This window comes from Trachypithecus francoisi, unplaced genomic scaffold (genome assembly GCF_009764315.1).
Source record: "Trachypithecus francoisi isolate TF-2019V2 unplaced genomic scaffold, Tfra_2.0 Lachesis_group19, whole genome shotgun sequence".
NCBI lineage: Eukaryota > Metazoa > Chordata > Mammalia > Primates > Cercopithecidae > Trachypithecus > Trachypithecus francoisi.
In genome coordinates, this window is record NW_022681464.1 from 50,003,411 (window position 1) to 50,018,024 (window position 14,614).

Below are 14,614 nucleotides of genomic sequence, written 5' to 3' on the forward strand. Positions count from 1 at the left end.
TTGTGCCCGCTCTGGTGGTCTTAGAAAAACAAATCAGGAGCCATCACTGGGTTGGGGACGAGTGCCCACGAGCAAGCTGCAGCCTGTGGTGAGCTCAAGGATAGGTGACAGCCTTGCTGGACTTCAGTATTTCTGGGATAAGTTCAGGATGTGCTCTTGTACCACGTTCCCAGGGATCTAGCTCCTCGTTGCCCAAACCTAAGACCTTTCCACAGAAGTAGAGCAGGATGTTTTTATTTCAGTAAAATTGTCTTTATTTAGCCAATTAGGAAAAATCTTCTCAGAATCAAGTCTTTTCATTTTAAAGAAGATCATTTAAACTAAATTTACCATTTGATTATTGAAAATTGAAAGCAAATTTTCCTAGAGCATGAAGGCAGTACTTTGGGAGGAAAAATCATGTGCTATAAACAGTTTGATGCAAAACATTGGGAACAAAATAAGAACATTTAGAACTAATATTGATTTTCCACATCCTCTTACTTTCTCTTACTGTTCTTTATTACGCATTTGTGGTTAACACAAAAATTAGTATTTAATTAGTATTGAAATTAGTATTGAAGTTCACAGTTAACACAAAAATTAATATTAGTATCACTAATTCATAAAAATTGGTAGTGTTTGTATTTTGTGTTTATGGTTAACACAAACATTAATATTGAAGTAATATGGATTTAGATTGTAGTACTGTAGATCTAATGCACTAAAGCAATTTGCCAAGGAAGTGTACAAGGTGGTATTCTATACTGAGGGAGATAAGTAGACCAGAGAAGAAACATGTGGGTCCTTTTCACGGGACAGGTATGAGCTCCCCATGTTGAACGCACCATTAGTGCTATCTCAGGGTCACCTTCTCTCAGGATTTCAGGATTCTAACGAATGGCCTGCATACAAAGAATTCAAGACAAGAATAAAACCTGGAGCTGTGGGAGGCTTTAGAAACTGGTTTCCACACCCCTCATTCTAGCAAAACTCAGTCATGCTGGATGGCAGTGCCAAGGGGTCAAATGAAGAGTCTGGAGCAAAGCCAGGCAGATGGGATAGTGAGATACAGGAGCAACGAAAAATACTTCTCCAGACATTGGAATTTGCTGTTTCCTCCTAATCTCTGATTATCATAACTTCAAATGTTATGAAGCATTACGATCGATCAGCCTAAGTGCACTCTGTGTGGGGTGATAGCAAAGCATGATCCTATCTACTTGCCACACCTCATGTAAGAAGCGGGGCATGCAAAAAGCCATCTTTATTTTTGTGCAGTTGCAGGGAGCACCACATAGAGCCTTGTGTGCATAAGCAGAAATATTACACCCTTACGTGGATTTAGCTTGCCATATAAATGAAGCACATATCAGGTTTACATAGATTTCAAAACCATTAGCACTGATGGCTTTGAAGGAGAACCGTGTGCTATGAGTCATGCTTTGCTCATTTGTGCCATTTGGAAATTAAGTATTCTTAATTGAAGTAATGCACCACAAGTTTCAATGGTTTTCAGCAGAGGGGACACATCATTCCACTGTAATTCGAGAATGACATTCTAATTGATTAATTGGCTTTTCTTGTAAGGTTGCAAAGGGGTTTTCAATGTAAAAAGGTTATCCACATCTCGGCAAGAATAAAAATGCTAGGACTGCACGATAAATTAATGGTACCATGGTGGAAGGAATGAGATGACTACTTTCCTCTCAACAAGTGGATTCTATTTTTTAATTACATACAGTTATGGGGAAATGCAAAATAAAGCAAAAATAGAGGCAACAAACAAACAACAACAACAAAACAACGCTAAGGCGCAGCCATGTTTGAAAGAAGACCACGCACACATTCAAACGCATCGTGATAAGGCCGGTTGCTGATGTAGAGATCGCAGCTGATTGGGGAGAATGCACACAACACTCACCCTCTTTGATTCCCGAAATGTTTCCCGCATTTAATCCACCCTTTCCTTAATGACACAGGCTTTTAAATCCAAACGAAAGCTCATTCGTCATTTGCACATCTACCTCTTCCCAGTATCTTTCTTTCTTACCTTCTTGGGCCCAGAAGAACATGGCTAAGTGGGTTGGGCAGAAAAGAGATGGACATTTCAGAGAATAATAGGAAAGGATCAGGGAGCTGAAAGAGTTTGACTTTAGTAATGGAAGCATTCAGATAAGATGAGCTAAGACTTTATAAAAGGTTATGGCCAAGAGTCACCTTAGTTTGCCAGGCAGTCAGAAGAATGTGATGGCGGTTTCCACCATGAAGATTCTTGCTGCTCCAAACTCGAGATGTGGACTAGGGAACGTTTCAGGTGCTAAGTGGGTACGGACTCCATTGCAAGAGCAGAGTTGTCTGAACCAGGAGTCCCTAGAGTTAAAATCCTTTCAGAATTCCCCCTCTGGTGCGGCAGATCTGGGCGAGGCCTGAGACCATGCATACGTCAAATCAAACCCCGGGTGGAGCACATGCTGGCGACCCCAGTCCATGATTTCAGTATCGAGGGACTGGCTGTCAGAGGAAGAGAGAGGGAAAGCACAGGTCTTGCTGAGAAGCCGTTATTAATATTTAAGAGTGAAAGCATATTCTAAAGTGAGACTATTTTCAGCAGCACTGCTTCTAATATGGCTGCAGAAGCTGAGGCTTTGCTGTGCTACAGTCAAATAAGTTTAAGGATCAAAACAGTTTGTGACAATCACTTTACTTTGTTTTTATCCCTCTTCAATTCAAGGGCAAAACTTGCCTGAAAACATAGTGATTTCCTAACGGGGACCTGTCCCTAAGCCTTCCATGTCTATCATGTAGTAATGTAAGAATTTGCCTCCATTATAAGGGTCAGAAAGCCTCCCAGGAGATCTAGCTTTCAAAATGGCACCTTCCAACCTGCCTTATGATGGACTTCATAATGTATTTCTGGGTTGAAAAGACTGACACTCTTGCATTATATTTGGTCACAATATTGGCAAAGAGAGTGAGCCACGCAGATCTCGGTAATTGAAGAAACCACAAACTACCCTTCGGGAAGGATTTTTGGAGTAAAAGTCATTTTATGTGGTATATAAAGGATTTAGAAATGATACTGACCTTTGTTGTGAAGACTGAAGATATTTTGGAGGAGAAATATATAATGCCCTATCGCCTTTTTTAACAGTAAACATTTCTCTATTTTTCTCCCTCTCCCTCTCCCAATCTTCCTCTCTTTCTTTCTCTTTCTCCTTCTCTCTTCTTTCTTCTCTCTTCTCTCTCTGTCTTGGTCTCTCTTTCCCCACCCACCCTGCCTCCTGGAGGCTCTCATTTTAAACAGGTATTCACCAGAGAAACTCAAAGCTGAAAAAATGGGTGTTTGCCCTGCCATTTGGAAGATGTGTTTCCAATATCAAAACTTAGCATGGAAAAAACGTCTGCAGATTTTCTCTTAACCCTTTGCATCTCCTCTCGCCTGTGATCTGACCTCTGAGCTATGCCCGCCTCCTGCATGTGTGCGCTTTACTCTTGGCCACCCATGGCTCCCCCACGTGGGTTCCAGCACCTCCCCTGGCACTCAGAGGGCCACTGTTCCTTCAGTCATGGTTCAAAGCGGCCCTGAAAGAATCATGAAGTGACACTGTGAAATTACTGTAAAAAACTGTGTGGCGGTGCCATGACATTCTATAATTGAGACCTCCAGCCCTCATAGCTCTATCCAAGCCCATACAAAGGAAGGGAAAATCTGCATTTTGACGGTCACAGGAGCCAGAGACATGTGTGTGAGATTGTCTAAACTCGGCCATGTAGAAAGTGAGCGGATGTTCCAGTCTGTGCCCCCACGAAATTGGCACAATCATCTGGATTTGACTTCAGGAAGGTGGTTGGGGGAACAAGAGTGTGCACACGAGGGGGTAATGGCCAGTCAGTGACCTAACCTATGTCACAGGGCAGCTGCTGTGTCAGCCAAGGATCAAATAAAGATGGATGAGCTACTCGCAGCTGGGCTCTGCCTCATTGGGCCCAACTGCATTCAACAGCAAATGCTCATAGAGAAAGATGAATAGGGCAGCCAGGTACAGTAGGGAGTGGAAAAGTAGAACAGTGTGGACCACAGATCGACTGGAGGGTAAGAAAGCCTGGACATGGCTGCCTTTTGCTGAAATGTGATTCTTAAAGAGAAAGCAGCAAAATCAATCCTGACCCAACACTGTTCTCTCAATTTGAGGCGTGAGAGGACCAAAGTTCAGCACTTTGAGCCTTCACATGGCCAGGAGGGCACCTGAGTCTTCCCTCAATGTTCACAATTGTTTTCATCAATATTATTCTTACATTTAATTGTTGGCACTCTCCTTCTTCAAAAGAAAGTCATTGGTACAGAGCTATGTCCACCTACCGTGCATTTAATTGCTCTGCTTTGGAATAAGACTACCTTTTAGAGTAAATTAAATAATAATATCAGATATTATTAGGTAGCAGGGATCCAGGGCTCCCTCAAGTCCACAATGTTTTCTGAGGTAATTGGCACCCACCGTCCATCACCCAGCCCCAAGCATCCATCACCCAGCCCCAAGCATCCAGCACCCGGTCCCAAGCATCCATCACCCAGCCCCAAACATCCAGCAGCAAGCATCCATCACCCAGCCCCAAGCATTCAGCACCCAGCACCCAGCATCCATCACCCAGCCCCAAACATCCAGAACCCAGCATTCAGCGCCCAGCACCCAACATCCATCACCCAGCCCCAGGCACCCAGCCCCAGCATCCATCACCCAGCCCCAAGCATCCAGCACCCAGCATGCAACACCCAGCCCCAACCATCCAGCACCCAGCATCCAGCACACAGCATATATGGAGGAAAGAATTAAGCTGCTCCTTGCCCAGCAGAGGGCTCATGACAACCCAGTTCAGGACCCTTAAGCCTTTGGGTGGAGAATTTGCAGCTTCTTTCATTAGAAAGTAGTTGAATTTCCCATTATGTATGCATATATTTCTGGGAAGTTAATTGGACTATCAGAAGTAATTTAGAACTTTTTATAAGCAAAATTGCTATTAGCTATTCACATAAACTCCCACAGAGCTCATGTGTGGGCTTGGCGGACCTCCTTCACACCCCCAAGACCCCCAGGGTCAGCCGGTCAGGCCTTCTCTTGGTTCCCAGGCAGACAGGAACCCACCGCGCACCCCCCAGGTACCGAAGGCCATGATGGGCCTGCTTGTCACAGCAGCATTTGGAAATTCTCAGTAGTCCTAATCAGGAAGTAGGATGTCACACATGTGGGTGTGGGATATGCAGCGCTTGCATTCTTAAGCCTCATATGTGCAGCCTGGGTGGGTTCTGCTATCCTGATATCACTACTGGAAAAGCTGAGTCTTAGAGGAATGGTATTTTTATCAGAGCCCCCTGGGCAGTGCTCTCCAGAGCAAAGACATGGAGCCAGGCCCCTCTTGCTGTCAACTGGCTTGTTCTGCGAGAGGGATCGAACCCGGAACAAGCCAGGCCCAGCTCTCTTATGAACACCCAGGCCCACAGTCATGTGTGTACATCCATGCATCCATGCACGATACATGCGTGTATGTACATGAACACATACATTCACGATAGCAGAAAAGGTTATTCATCAGAGAAATCAATTAGCCATATGTTTCATCGCAAGAAAAATCCTCACAAATGATTGTCTATTGAATAGAGAAAACAAAGATTTTAAAGAGGCTGGTTCTTTAAGAGGCATAAGTTTCATAGCTGCATTCAGTTTATTTAAAAAGACACGAGGAGTTTTTCTAATTCTATATTATTTCTTCCCGTATTCCCTAATCTTTCAAATCCCTGTTCTCAGCGTACAAAAATGCCAAGTGGGTGAATTGGGTAAGAGAACACCAGCATCACAGATGACAGGGAGCAGCCATTCCAGAGAGCCATGTGTCCCACACAGGACACACGAAAGAAGCACCATTCTCTCCAGGAGGCAGTCCTTGGAAGTGCCTGGTCAGAGCAGGGGAGCAGCTGGCCTGGTTTCCCTTTGGATGAGATGAGATGCCATCTTTCAGACTGTGCCACAGACAACTCCCTGAAAACCGGCACACTCTCCAGTGTGGAGCTCAGCGGGCCACATTCTCTCTTGAACTCAGTTAATTTGCTGTTGGTTTTTGTTTTAATTTAGGTCATCCAGTCTCGCTTACCTTTTAATGAGAAATGAAGCATCCGGAGTAATAACAGAGACGCAAAGTTGAACCCAGTCCTGCTCGCATTCCTCCATGCCAATGATGCACCTGTGGGTGGTGCGTCTAAGCAGGAAGCAGTGACTGACTAAACGTCTCCAAATGCAACCAGATTAATAAAAACCAGGGTGCTCTGAGGTGACAGGGAATTCTCCTTTTAAAGACTCTTATGATAAAACTGCATATAAATAAAACAGTTAACCTCGTATTTGATATTATAGATAAACTCATATGGTCCTGCTGCGCCAGGCTGGGGAAAGATGTGTGGCCACGCTGCCTCTGCTGCTTCTCCGGCTGCACGCTGGGCCATGATGACCAGGCCCTGAGCCGGACACGGCCAAGCCTCGTGCGTGGGTGTGACCCTGCGTCTCTGTGTGCACTTCTGCTGTAAGTGCCTTTCAGCCATTCCAGGCTCTCTCTCCCCGTCTCACCTTCCACAGCTGTGGCTTCAGTGTGTCCTTAACGGAAAAGCTGGAGCACATGCATTGTCTTCCCAGCGAGAGTGCCAGGCTGCGGGGCTCCCTCTCTGCTTCACGAAGAGCCCTGGCTGGGTGAGGAAGTCCTTGCGGGCAGCAGGCTCCTCTGTGCCAGGCTGGGGAGCACCCGTGCCCCACTTTGGGTTCACACACCAAGCTCAGAGACCTGTTAGAGGTCCCCCGCGTGGAGGTCCAGAGGGTGGGAGCCGAAGTCCTGCCTGCAACTTGCCAGGGTGGATACACATTCTGGACATGGTTTAAACCCCTTCATTAGCTTCATCCAGCCACAGTTTCATTATCCTTAAAATGGGCATAAGGGTTTCTAAAACATGAGAATGAAATCAATGAGATCCCATATACAAATCACTCAGCACAGGGCCAGGAGCAGGTCCTGGCCTCCGTATTCCTGCTCCTATCCAGCCGGGATTCAGTCTCCCTCCTGTGAACCTGCATGGCTCCTGCAGACATCTGTGCCATTGCTGATAATGCCAGTTCTCCCTCCGGAAGCCTCTTTCCTCTTCTCCTAAACCCAGGCATCCTCCTGCTGGGGTTGCCCCACCCCATTTGCGTTTTCCTCGTCCTCTAGCTTTTCAGATCATGGTGTCTGTAAGAATTGCCTCACAATTAATTGTTTACAATCATACCTGGCCACACTGCCTCCTACGACTGTGAGCTTCTCATCTTTGTAGAACAGACCAGGATTCACCTTGCACTCTAATGGATGAAAGTGTGCAGTTACTAACATGTTCATGTATTTAAAAAACCCAGGCCTAAATGTAGACAGAGTGTGTCCTGGAAAGCCTTTTGGGTTGTACTAGGAAGCATCCTCATGCTCCCTAAATTTCGTTTTTAACACCCCGAAGCATTAAGTACTTGCCAGTAGTTAACACCTCATCAGGAATTGGTTGATCAGACCCCCACTTTGTCAGCGCTGGCAGGGGCTCCTTTGAGGTGTTTGGAAGGTGTCCATCTGGAGGGCAGGGTCCCAAACCCGCCGGCTTGCAGCTTCCAAGACAGAACTCAACAGTAATGTGTGATACCCACTTATCGAATGAATGAACGAATGATGAACAAATGAATGACTCAGTGTTGCACACAGGAAAAGAGAAAGCCAAAGCCTGTGTTTCCATCCTAGAAATGATCTAGAGGGATAATGCACATTTCTCTCCATTATCTTTCAATTGTAGTTTACGGATCACTTCGGGGGCATCTCTTTATCCACTCTACAAATGACAGGCCTGCAGCCCTCTCCCACCTCAGAGACTACACCTTTGAGGCTCCAGAGGTGAAGAACCCCAGGGCCTTCATCCAGGGCATGACCACTTGTGGACTCACGTGGACTCCTCTTGGTGGGCGCAGTGCCTTTCCGACTTTCTCAGAAGAGGAAGGTGTGGGGTGTGGAGGGTGGGGTGAGGGAGGCCACGGAATGTGGAGGCAGCTGGTGAGATGCTTGTGTTTCCAGGCCTGAGCTGTTGTGGGCACCTGAAAGAACTGGCTTTAAAAGGCAGTGGCTCGGTCTCAGGAAGTCGGTATTTTACCCAGGAAAGAAAGAGATGGGAAAACAGCAGCAAAACCATAAATACTGAACATTCCAACCGTGTGTGATGGAGAAATGCCTTCTTCCTGCAGCAAATGCAACTTGCAGAATCATTCAGGGCAGTGATTGAACTCTTTTCTTGTTTTTGACTCTTACCTGTGTACTTGGCAAAGTCACAAAATCAATGCCCACTGATGTGCACGTCATCAAGCTGTGTGGCACTTTGAACTCGATTATTTCTGATTTCTTAATATGTTTCAAAATCCCTAAAACAAAACAAAAAAAATTCATCGTCCTCGATATCATTAATCCTAATATTTCCCTTAAGTGTATGCCATATATCCCATCTCTCTCCTCTTGTGTCCAACCTTACAAAAAAATAAAATAAAGCTGGGTGCAGTGGCTCACATCTGTAATCCTAGCACTTTGGGAAGCTGAGGCAGGTGGATCACTTGAGGTCAGAAGTTTGAGACCAGCCTGGGCAACATGCTGAAACACTGTTTCTACTAAAAATACAAAAATTAGACAGGCATGGTAGTGTGAGCACCTGTAAACACAGCTACTCGGGAGGCTGACGCAGGAGAAATGCTTGAACAGGAGGCAGGGGTTGCAGTGAGCCGAGATTGCGCTGCTGCACTCCAGCCTGTACAAGAGAAAAAAAGAACTATCAAAAAGAAAAAAAGAACTATAGAGGAAAATTAAAACGAAAGGGCCAGTTTGTCCATAGAAAGGAAGATTCTGGTGGGAGGGGCAGAGTTGATTCACCTGCAAGAGAGCAGGGCACAGAGCAGGTGCTGGTCTCTAAGGTGAGTGCTCTCCTCCCAGGGTCACATCTGGGGAGACGAAGGAAAGGGAGTCAGAGCTGAGAGGCAGGTGTGTGAGGCCCCTCTCTGAGCATTTTAGCCCAGCAGGGGCATGGAGGCTGAGACAAGAGAAACTGAAGTGCTGAGAGAGACCTCAGCTGGGGAAGGGCAGGTAGCCAAGGCCAAGGGCCTTCCCACTCATCCTCCTATGGGACGTCGGGAGGGGCCAGTGCCACGGTGGGCCTCAGAGAATGTTACTTTCCACTCTTTGAGCATCACCTCTACTGTGCTTGGTCCACGCTTCATTCCAAGCAGCTGATTAAAAACATGAAATGAAGCTTTGTAGAGCACATGGGCAAATATTCCATGCAGTCCATGAGCACAGTTCCATTCAAATAAACAAGACCGCCTCTAGCCAGGAAGCTGCCTTCAAGAAACACGTGGGAGCCAGCTCCAGGTCCACCGTGCACCATCTGTTTGCGTGGCAAGGTGCCCTCTCACAGGGTGCTGGCTCTAGGCAGAGCCATCAGGGCACAGGGTGGAGCAGGACGGACTCCTCAACGAGGCAGAGTCCTCTGGGAGCCCTCACACTCTGGGATGCCAAATGCCCATGGATCTGATTCCTTCTTGAGGGTGGTCCATTTTTGAACCCATGTCAACATTAAGGTTTAGTTTCTGAGTTTGTTTTTTTCCTTTCAATGTCTTTTGACCCTCCCACCCTCCTTTCCTCTGAAGGACCAGTTCCACCTTGGGTGTATGTGAAGTCTGGAATCAGAAGTCATGTTTTCCTTCTGCAGCAAGTACAGAAAATAAATGCCATAGAAAACCTGGTCGTCTTGGTTGTTTAAGCAGAGGGATCGTATTTACCTTGTTGCATTCAGTAGAAGTGTTAGGACTACTGAAATGAGATATGATGTCATGTACATCATATCCGTAAAAACTGTAAAAAGACCTATCTCCACACAAGGTAGCTTAGACCCACACATTTCTTTCGGGTTGAAACACAGGTGTCTGTGAACGCCTGCGAGGGGCCACGTTCTCACTCATTGGTTCTGTTTCTCAACAATGAGAGCTGCCCAGGATGGATGTCCCACTGGGGGTTCAGTTTGCAAAAATAAAAACCTAAACCAAAGCAAACAAAGAAAAAACTCACAACATTTTGGAGTTCCCTAGCAAGGACGGATTGGTTAAAAATCTCTAAAGAAGGTGCCATGTGGTCAGGCCCCTAGCCCCAGACACACTTCCACTCTTCCGGGCCCCAGGAATCTGCCCGCCTCCCACTGCCTCACAGGCTCTGGCAAATTTCTGTTAGTTTTACAACTTTGATACTTTCAAAAGCCAGTCCTCTGTATAAGCAGCATAGTAGTTAATTGTGTGTATGGTGTTTATTATTCAGGAATGGCAGGTGACGTTCATGGGGAGAATACAGCAATGAGTGATGGCTTTGGTGAGAACTCAGTATTTACTAAGGCAGGCAATGTTAACAACGGCGAGATTCGTAGGAAACATGCAGCACGTACTGGAGATGTGTGGAAAGCAGCGTGTCTAAAAGCCAGCGTGTGTGCCTGTGTGCTCCTGCATGTGCGTGAACGGAGACTGGGAATATGCACTTCCGAGTGTGTGTGTCTGTGTGTTCCTGCGTGTGTGTGAATGGAGACTGGGAATATTTACCTCCACGTGTGTGTGCCCGTGTGCTCCTGCGTGTGCATGAATGGAGACTGGGAATATGTTCTTCCACCTAAAAGTAGGCATGTTAGAGTCATTTAGGATTTTTTATATCTAAAGTATTATATTTTTGAAAATCATGGTAGAAGGGCAGTCTACCTCGTTTTGTTCCTAAGGAAATTTTAAAAAGTCACATTTAGAGAGAAAAAAAGGAATTACTCTATGATTGTAAATTTCTTGCAAGACTCTCTTAAGTTTCTTAAATTATCTTCTTGTAGATTTTGAATTCAACTTGGCCAAGAACAAAGCACGCTCAGCACCCGGCCTAAGTGCTAAGCACAACAGGCAAAGAATGAAGCTGAAAGGAATTGCCTGTCTTTTACTCTGGAGCTCTCTGCACTCCAGCAAACATATAGAATTATTTTTCCTAATTTTTTGTGGCTTCAAAGTTAATTACTTCAGGGTAGTTTAAAATGGCATCTTATTTTTCATCTGATGGCTCTGGTATTTCTTTCTGTCTGTTAAACGGTGCTCAGTCTATAGGAGCAACCAAGATATTAATTACAAATTGCATAAAATGACCTAACCTTGCATGTGTGTTTAAGCAGCAGTATTGCAATATTTACAGGACAAAGCAACACACAAACCAGTAAGGCTGGGGCAGGGTCAAAGTACACGCTCCAGCTGGATTTGAACTACTGTAGGGCGTACAGAATCAGACAATGATAGTTTTAAAATCAGAAGATAAAAGAGTAGGGGTGTGACCTTCAGCACACCAGAGTGAGTTTCAAAGCTCCTATCTGTGCAGGGGAGATGCTGTCATCTACCATGTCGGTTTACCTTGCAGGTGAGATGATGGCTGGCTCAGCACCTGCCATGTGCTGGGCTTAGAGACACTGGGTCTCTGGCTGAAAAATCATTTACAGAAGCTGCAATGTGGGGCTTCCCGGCTGGTGAGGGGAGACAGAGTGTGAACGGGTACACAAACCAGGCATTGACATGGGCCTGGCGGTGTCCAGTGCTCTGATGAACAAGGCAGGTTAGGGGTAGAGAGGGGTGGGGGGCTGTGGCGGAGGCCCGGCCTGCAGCCGATGCCCCCCTCCCGCCAGGTGAGCATCCCTTTTCTGCAGGCATTGCCCCAGTACCGAGCCTGGAGGGATTCCCACCTTGAGAGGGAGACAGCCTCAGACAGGAAACAAATTAGAGAGCAGCTGAGTTCCCCGAACCATCGCTGCTCTCCCACTGTAAAAAGGGTACTTTGTGACGTAGGAGAACTTTCATCAAACAACATCACTGCTGCGCGTTATCATAGGGTTGCTTTCCCTGTTGAGAGACTTGAAAGAATTCTACCCTCCAAATGCTCCTTCCTTCAAGGAGTCAGTTTTGCGCGGTCCTGGAGTTGCGCTCCTCTCCTGGCCACACACAGGGCCTCACGCCCCACCCGTCTGTGTGCCCGCCCTGACTATCCACCTGCTAATCGCCGCCTGCGTAACGGTGATGAGTCATCCACCTGCTTCCCCTGGCTGGGGCCTTAATTAAACAATTCGGTGCTGCTGTGCGGGGCCCCTTCATAGGCCCCGTCTATACTGCGGGGAAGTAATGCCGGCGATAAACCTGTTTTAAATAGAGTTGCTGCTCTTGGCTTCACTGAGCAGGGACACGTTTTATTTTTGTTAGGACAGAAAATGGCGTTAAATTGGTTTATTTATACGGGGTTGTGGCCAGCATGGAATAGGCGCCTTAGACCAGTTCTCAGTGATTGAATGGAATTAAGGAATCTTGAGTCTGGCCAGCAATGTTCTGCAAAACGGTTTTAGTATTTTTATCTTATTTTTCAAATAGCAGATACTCTTTTAAGAAAAAGCAGAAAGAACAAAACCACCAAGTAAGATGGCAAATTAGAATGACCCTTTGTCCAACTTGGTCAAACACACGTTATGTGTGAAAAAACGCAGCACGTAATTCCACAAATACACATCCAGGGGAGACGATCTGAGAGCCCATTTGGAGGAAGGAACAGTATATAAAATGCCAAATTTGATGTGAGAATATGGGATATGTAACTGTGGAAATGTCATAGTTTTTAAATGAGTAAAAACCACGGAACTAAGCAACTTTCTAAAGAGACAGCTTTTTATTCTGGAAACTTACAAAGGCAAATAGGTTTGTTGAGTTGCTTTCCATCACACGGAGGGAACCAGAACCCAACAGAACCAAAGAATTCCTGGAAGGGCCCAGTGGCATCTGCTCCAGTCCCGGTGAGGGCTCCTGACATGCTGCCACTCTTGTTCTCTTCCTCGTGCCTAGATGTGACTTCACACGGATGCCAAGGGTAGCAGGCAGGGCTCATCGAGGTGCTACAATAAAATACCTCTCTGAACAGGGCAGCTTAGTACACATTTGCAAACATCCCGTAAATGTCATTACACTGTAGTAGGATTAAAAACATTGGATCCTGCCGTGACCTTTCCGCAGAGGAAGCAAATTTAACCCTGAAGCAAAGGGTATATTGAGAATTGCCTGTCTCTTACTCTGGAGCGCTCTGCACTCCAGCAAACATATAGAATTATTTTTCCTAATTTTTTGTGGCTTCAAAGTTAATTACTTCAGGGTAGTTTAAAATGGCATATTCTGACTCCAAATTATGTTGGTTAAATATTATATTTCCACCGCTGCATCTTCAACCCACATTGAACTACCGAGCCTCAGCATATGTGAATCCAACGATCTGGCAGTGGTGTGTGCTCAGGGAAGCTGGCTGAGGAAGACATCATAGCACGCGAATGAGTAAATTAATATTTAAAAACATGCAGCACCATTAACCTGATGTTCTTGTTGACTCACAAGTTGATCGGCAACTTTTAGAAACTAGATCCTTACCGAGTTCACGCAGACAGGCTTTGTTTATTTGCTTTTCCAAAGCCTGTGCTGAGAGCTAAGATACAGAGGTTGTGGTGGTGTGAAAACAAACTCAAATTTCCAAAAGGAGAAAGAAAGAAAGAAAGAAAAAAAACACAACAGCTCCCCAAACAATGGCGCTTCTTGTGACAGCAACTCTCTCTGAACAGCCTCAAGTGTTTAACATATTGAAACAGTTCATCTTCCTTCAATGAACTTTAATAACTCTGCCAGGTAGGAAGCTGCGCTCCATACTTCTTCATGTTGTCTCTTCCCTTCAACATATCTACACTGATGTGCTCATCTGGCCCACTTTATGGCTGTGGTGTCGGAGCCCCGCGCACTCCGTTATTACCGTCATCAATAACCTGTCCTGCCCTCTTGCCTCCATTTCTCACGCCTTCCTGGTAGCCTTCAACACCTAATAAGAACCTTTTCCCACGACCACTGATCAATACACACGGGCACCTGTTCCCTTTCCTAAGCGCGCCCTTCTAAAGTAACATGACAAGGGGGCAAATAGGATTTTGACGGGATCGTGTCAAGGGACAAGAAAACCTAGCTGGAAAATTTTCCTTTGGGGCCAATTTATACAGATAACCAATTTTCACACTTAGGGTTAATCACTTCTATCTTTGTTCTCTAGCCATGATCCATAGAAATAAAAACAAGCCTTCCTTCTATTATGCTAACCCAATATCATTTTTAACAATTCTATTTATTATGCATATGTCTAAAAATTAATGAATTATAATAGAAATATAATAGAGACTATAATATCATAGAAATGTCAATGTGAAATATTTCCTAAAAGGTTCATAAATATATATCTACCCTCATTACCAATTTTTGTAGTTCAAATTTGTTTTTAAATATTAACATTTTTATCTTAGGATAATAATTGCTTTTTTTATTGGAATTATTTTGAGACATGTATTGCAAATTTTATGAACAGCCAAAGTGTTGTCCCTGTCTTTATGTGCACCAACACATACACAAAAACAGTGTGACTTCTTCTCGGCAATTTGACATCATCCAAAATGGTTATCCTATGTACAGACATGATTATG

General features: G+C 45.3%; 1 long non-coding RNA gene across 1 annotated transcript; it reads right to left on the reverse strand.

Moving 5' to 3' along the window:
- Window positions 1-503: 503 nt before the first annotated feature.
- On the reverse strand, window positions 504-11,897 carry LOC117063874. Its single transcript, XR_004429139.1, has 5 exons — window positions 11,813-11,897; window positions 11,487-11,596; window positions 8,335-8,444; window positions 2,200-2,493; window positions 504-884 (listed from the first exon to the last, which is right to left on the reverse strand). It is a non-coding gene; the product is annotated as an uncharacterized LOC117063874 (long non-coding RNA).
- Window positions 11,898-14,614: the final 2,717 nt, after the last annotated feature.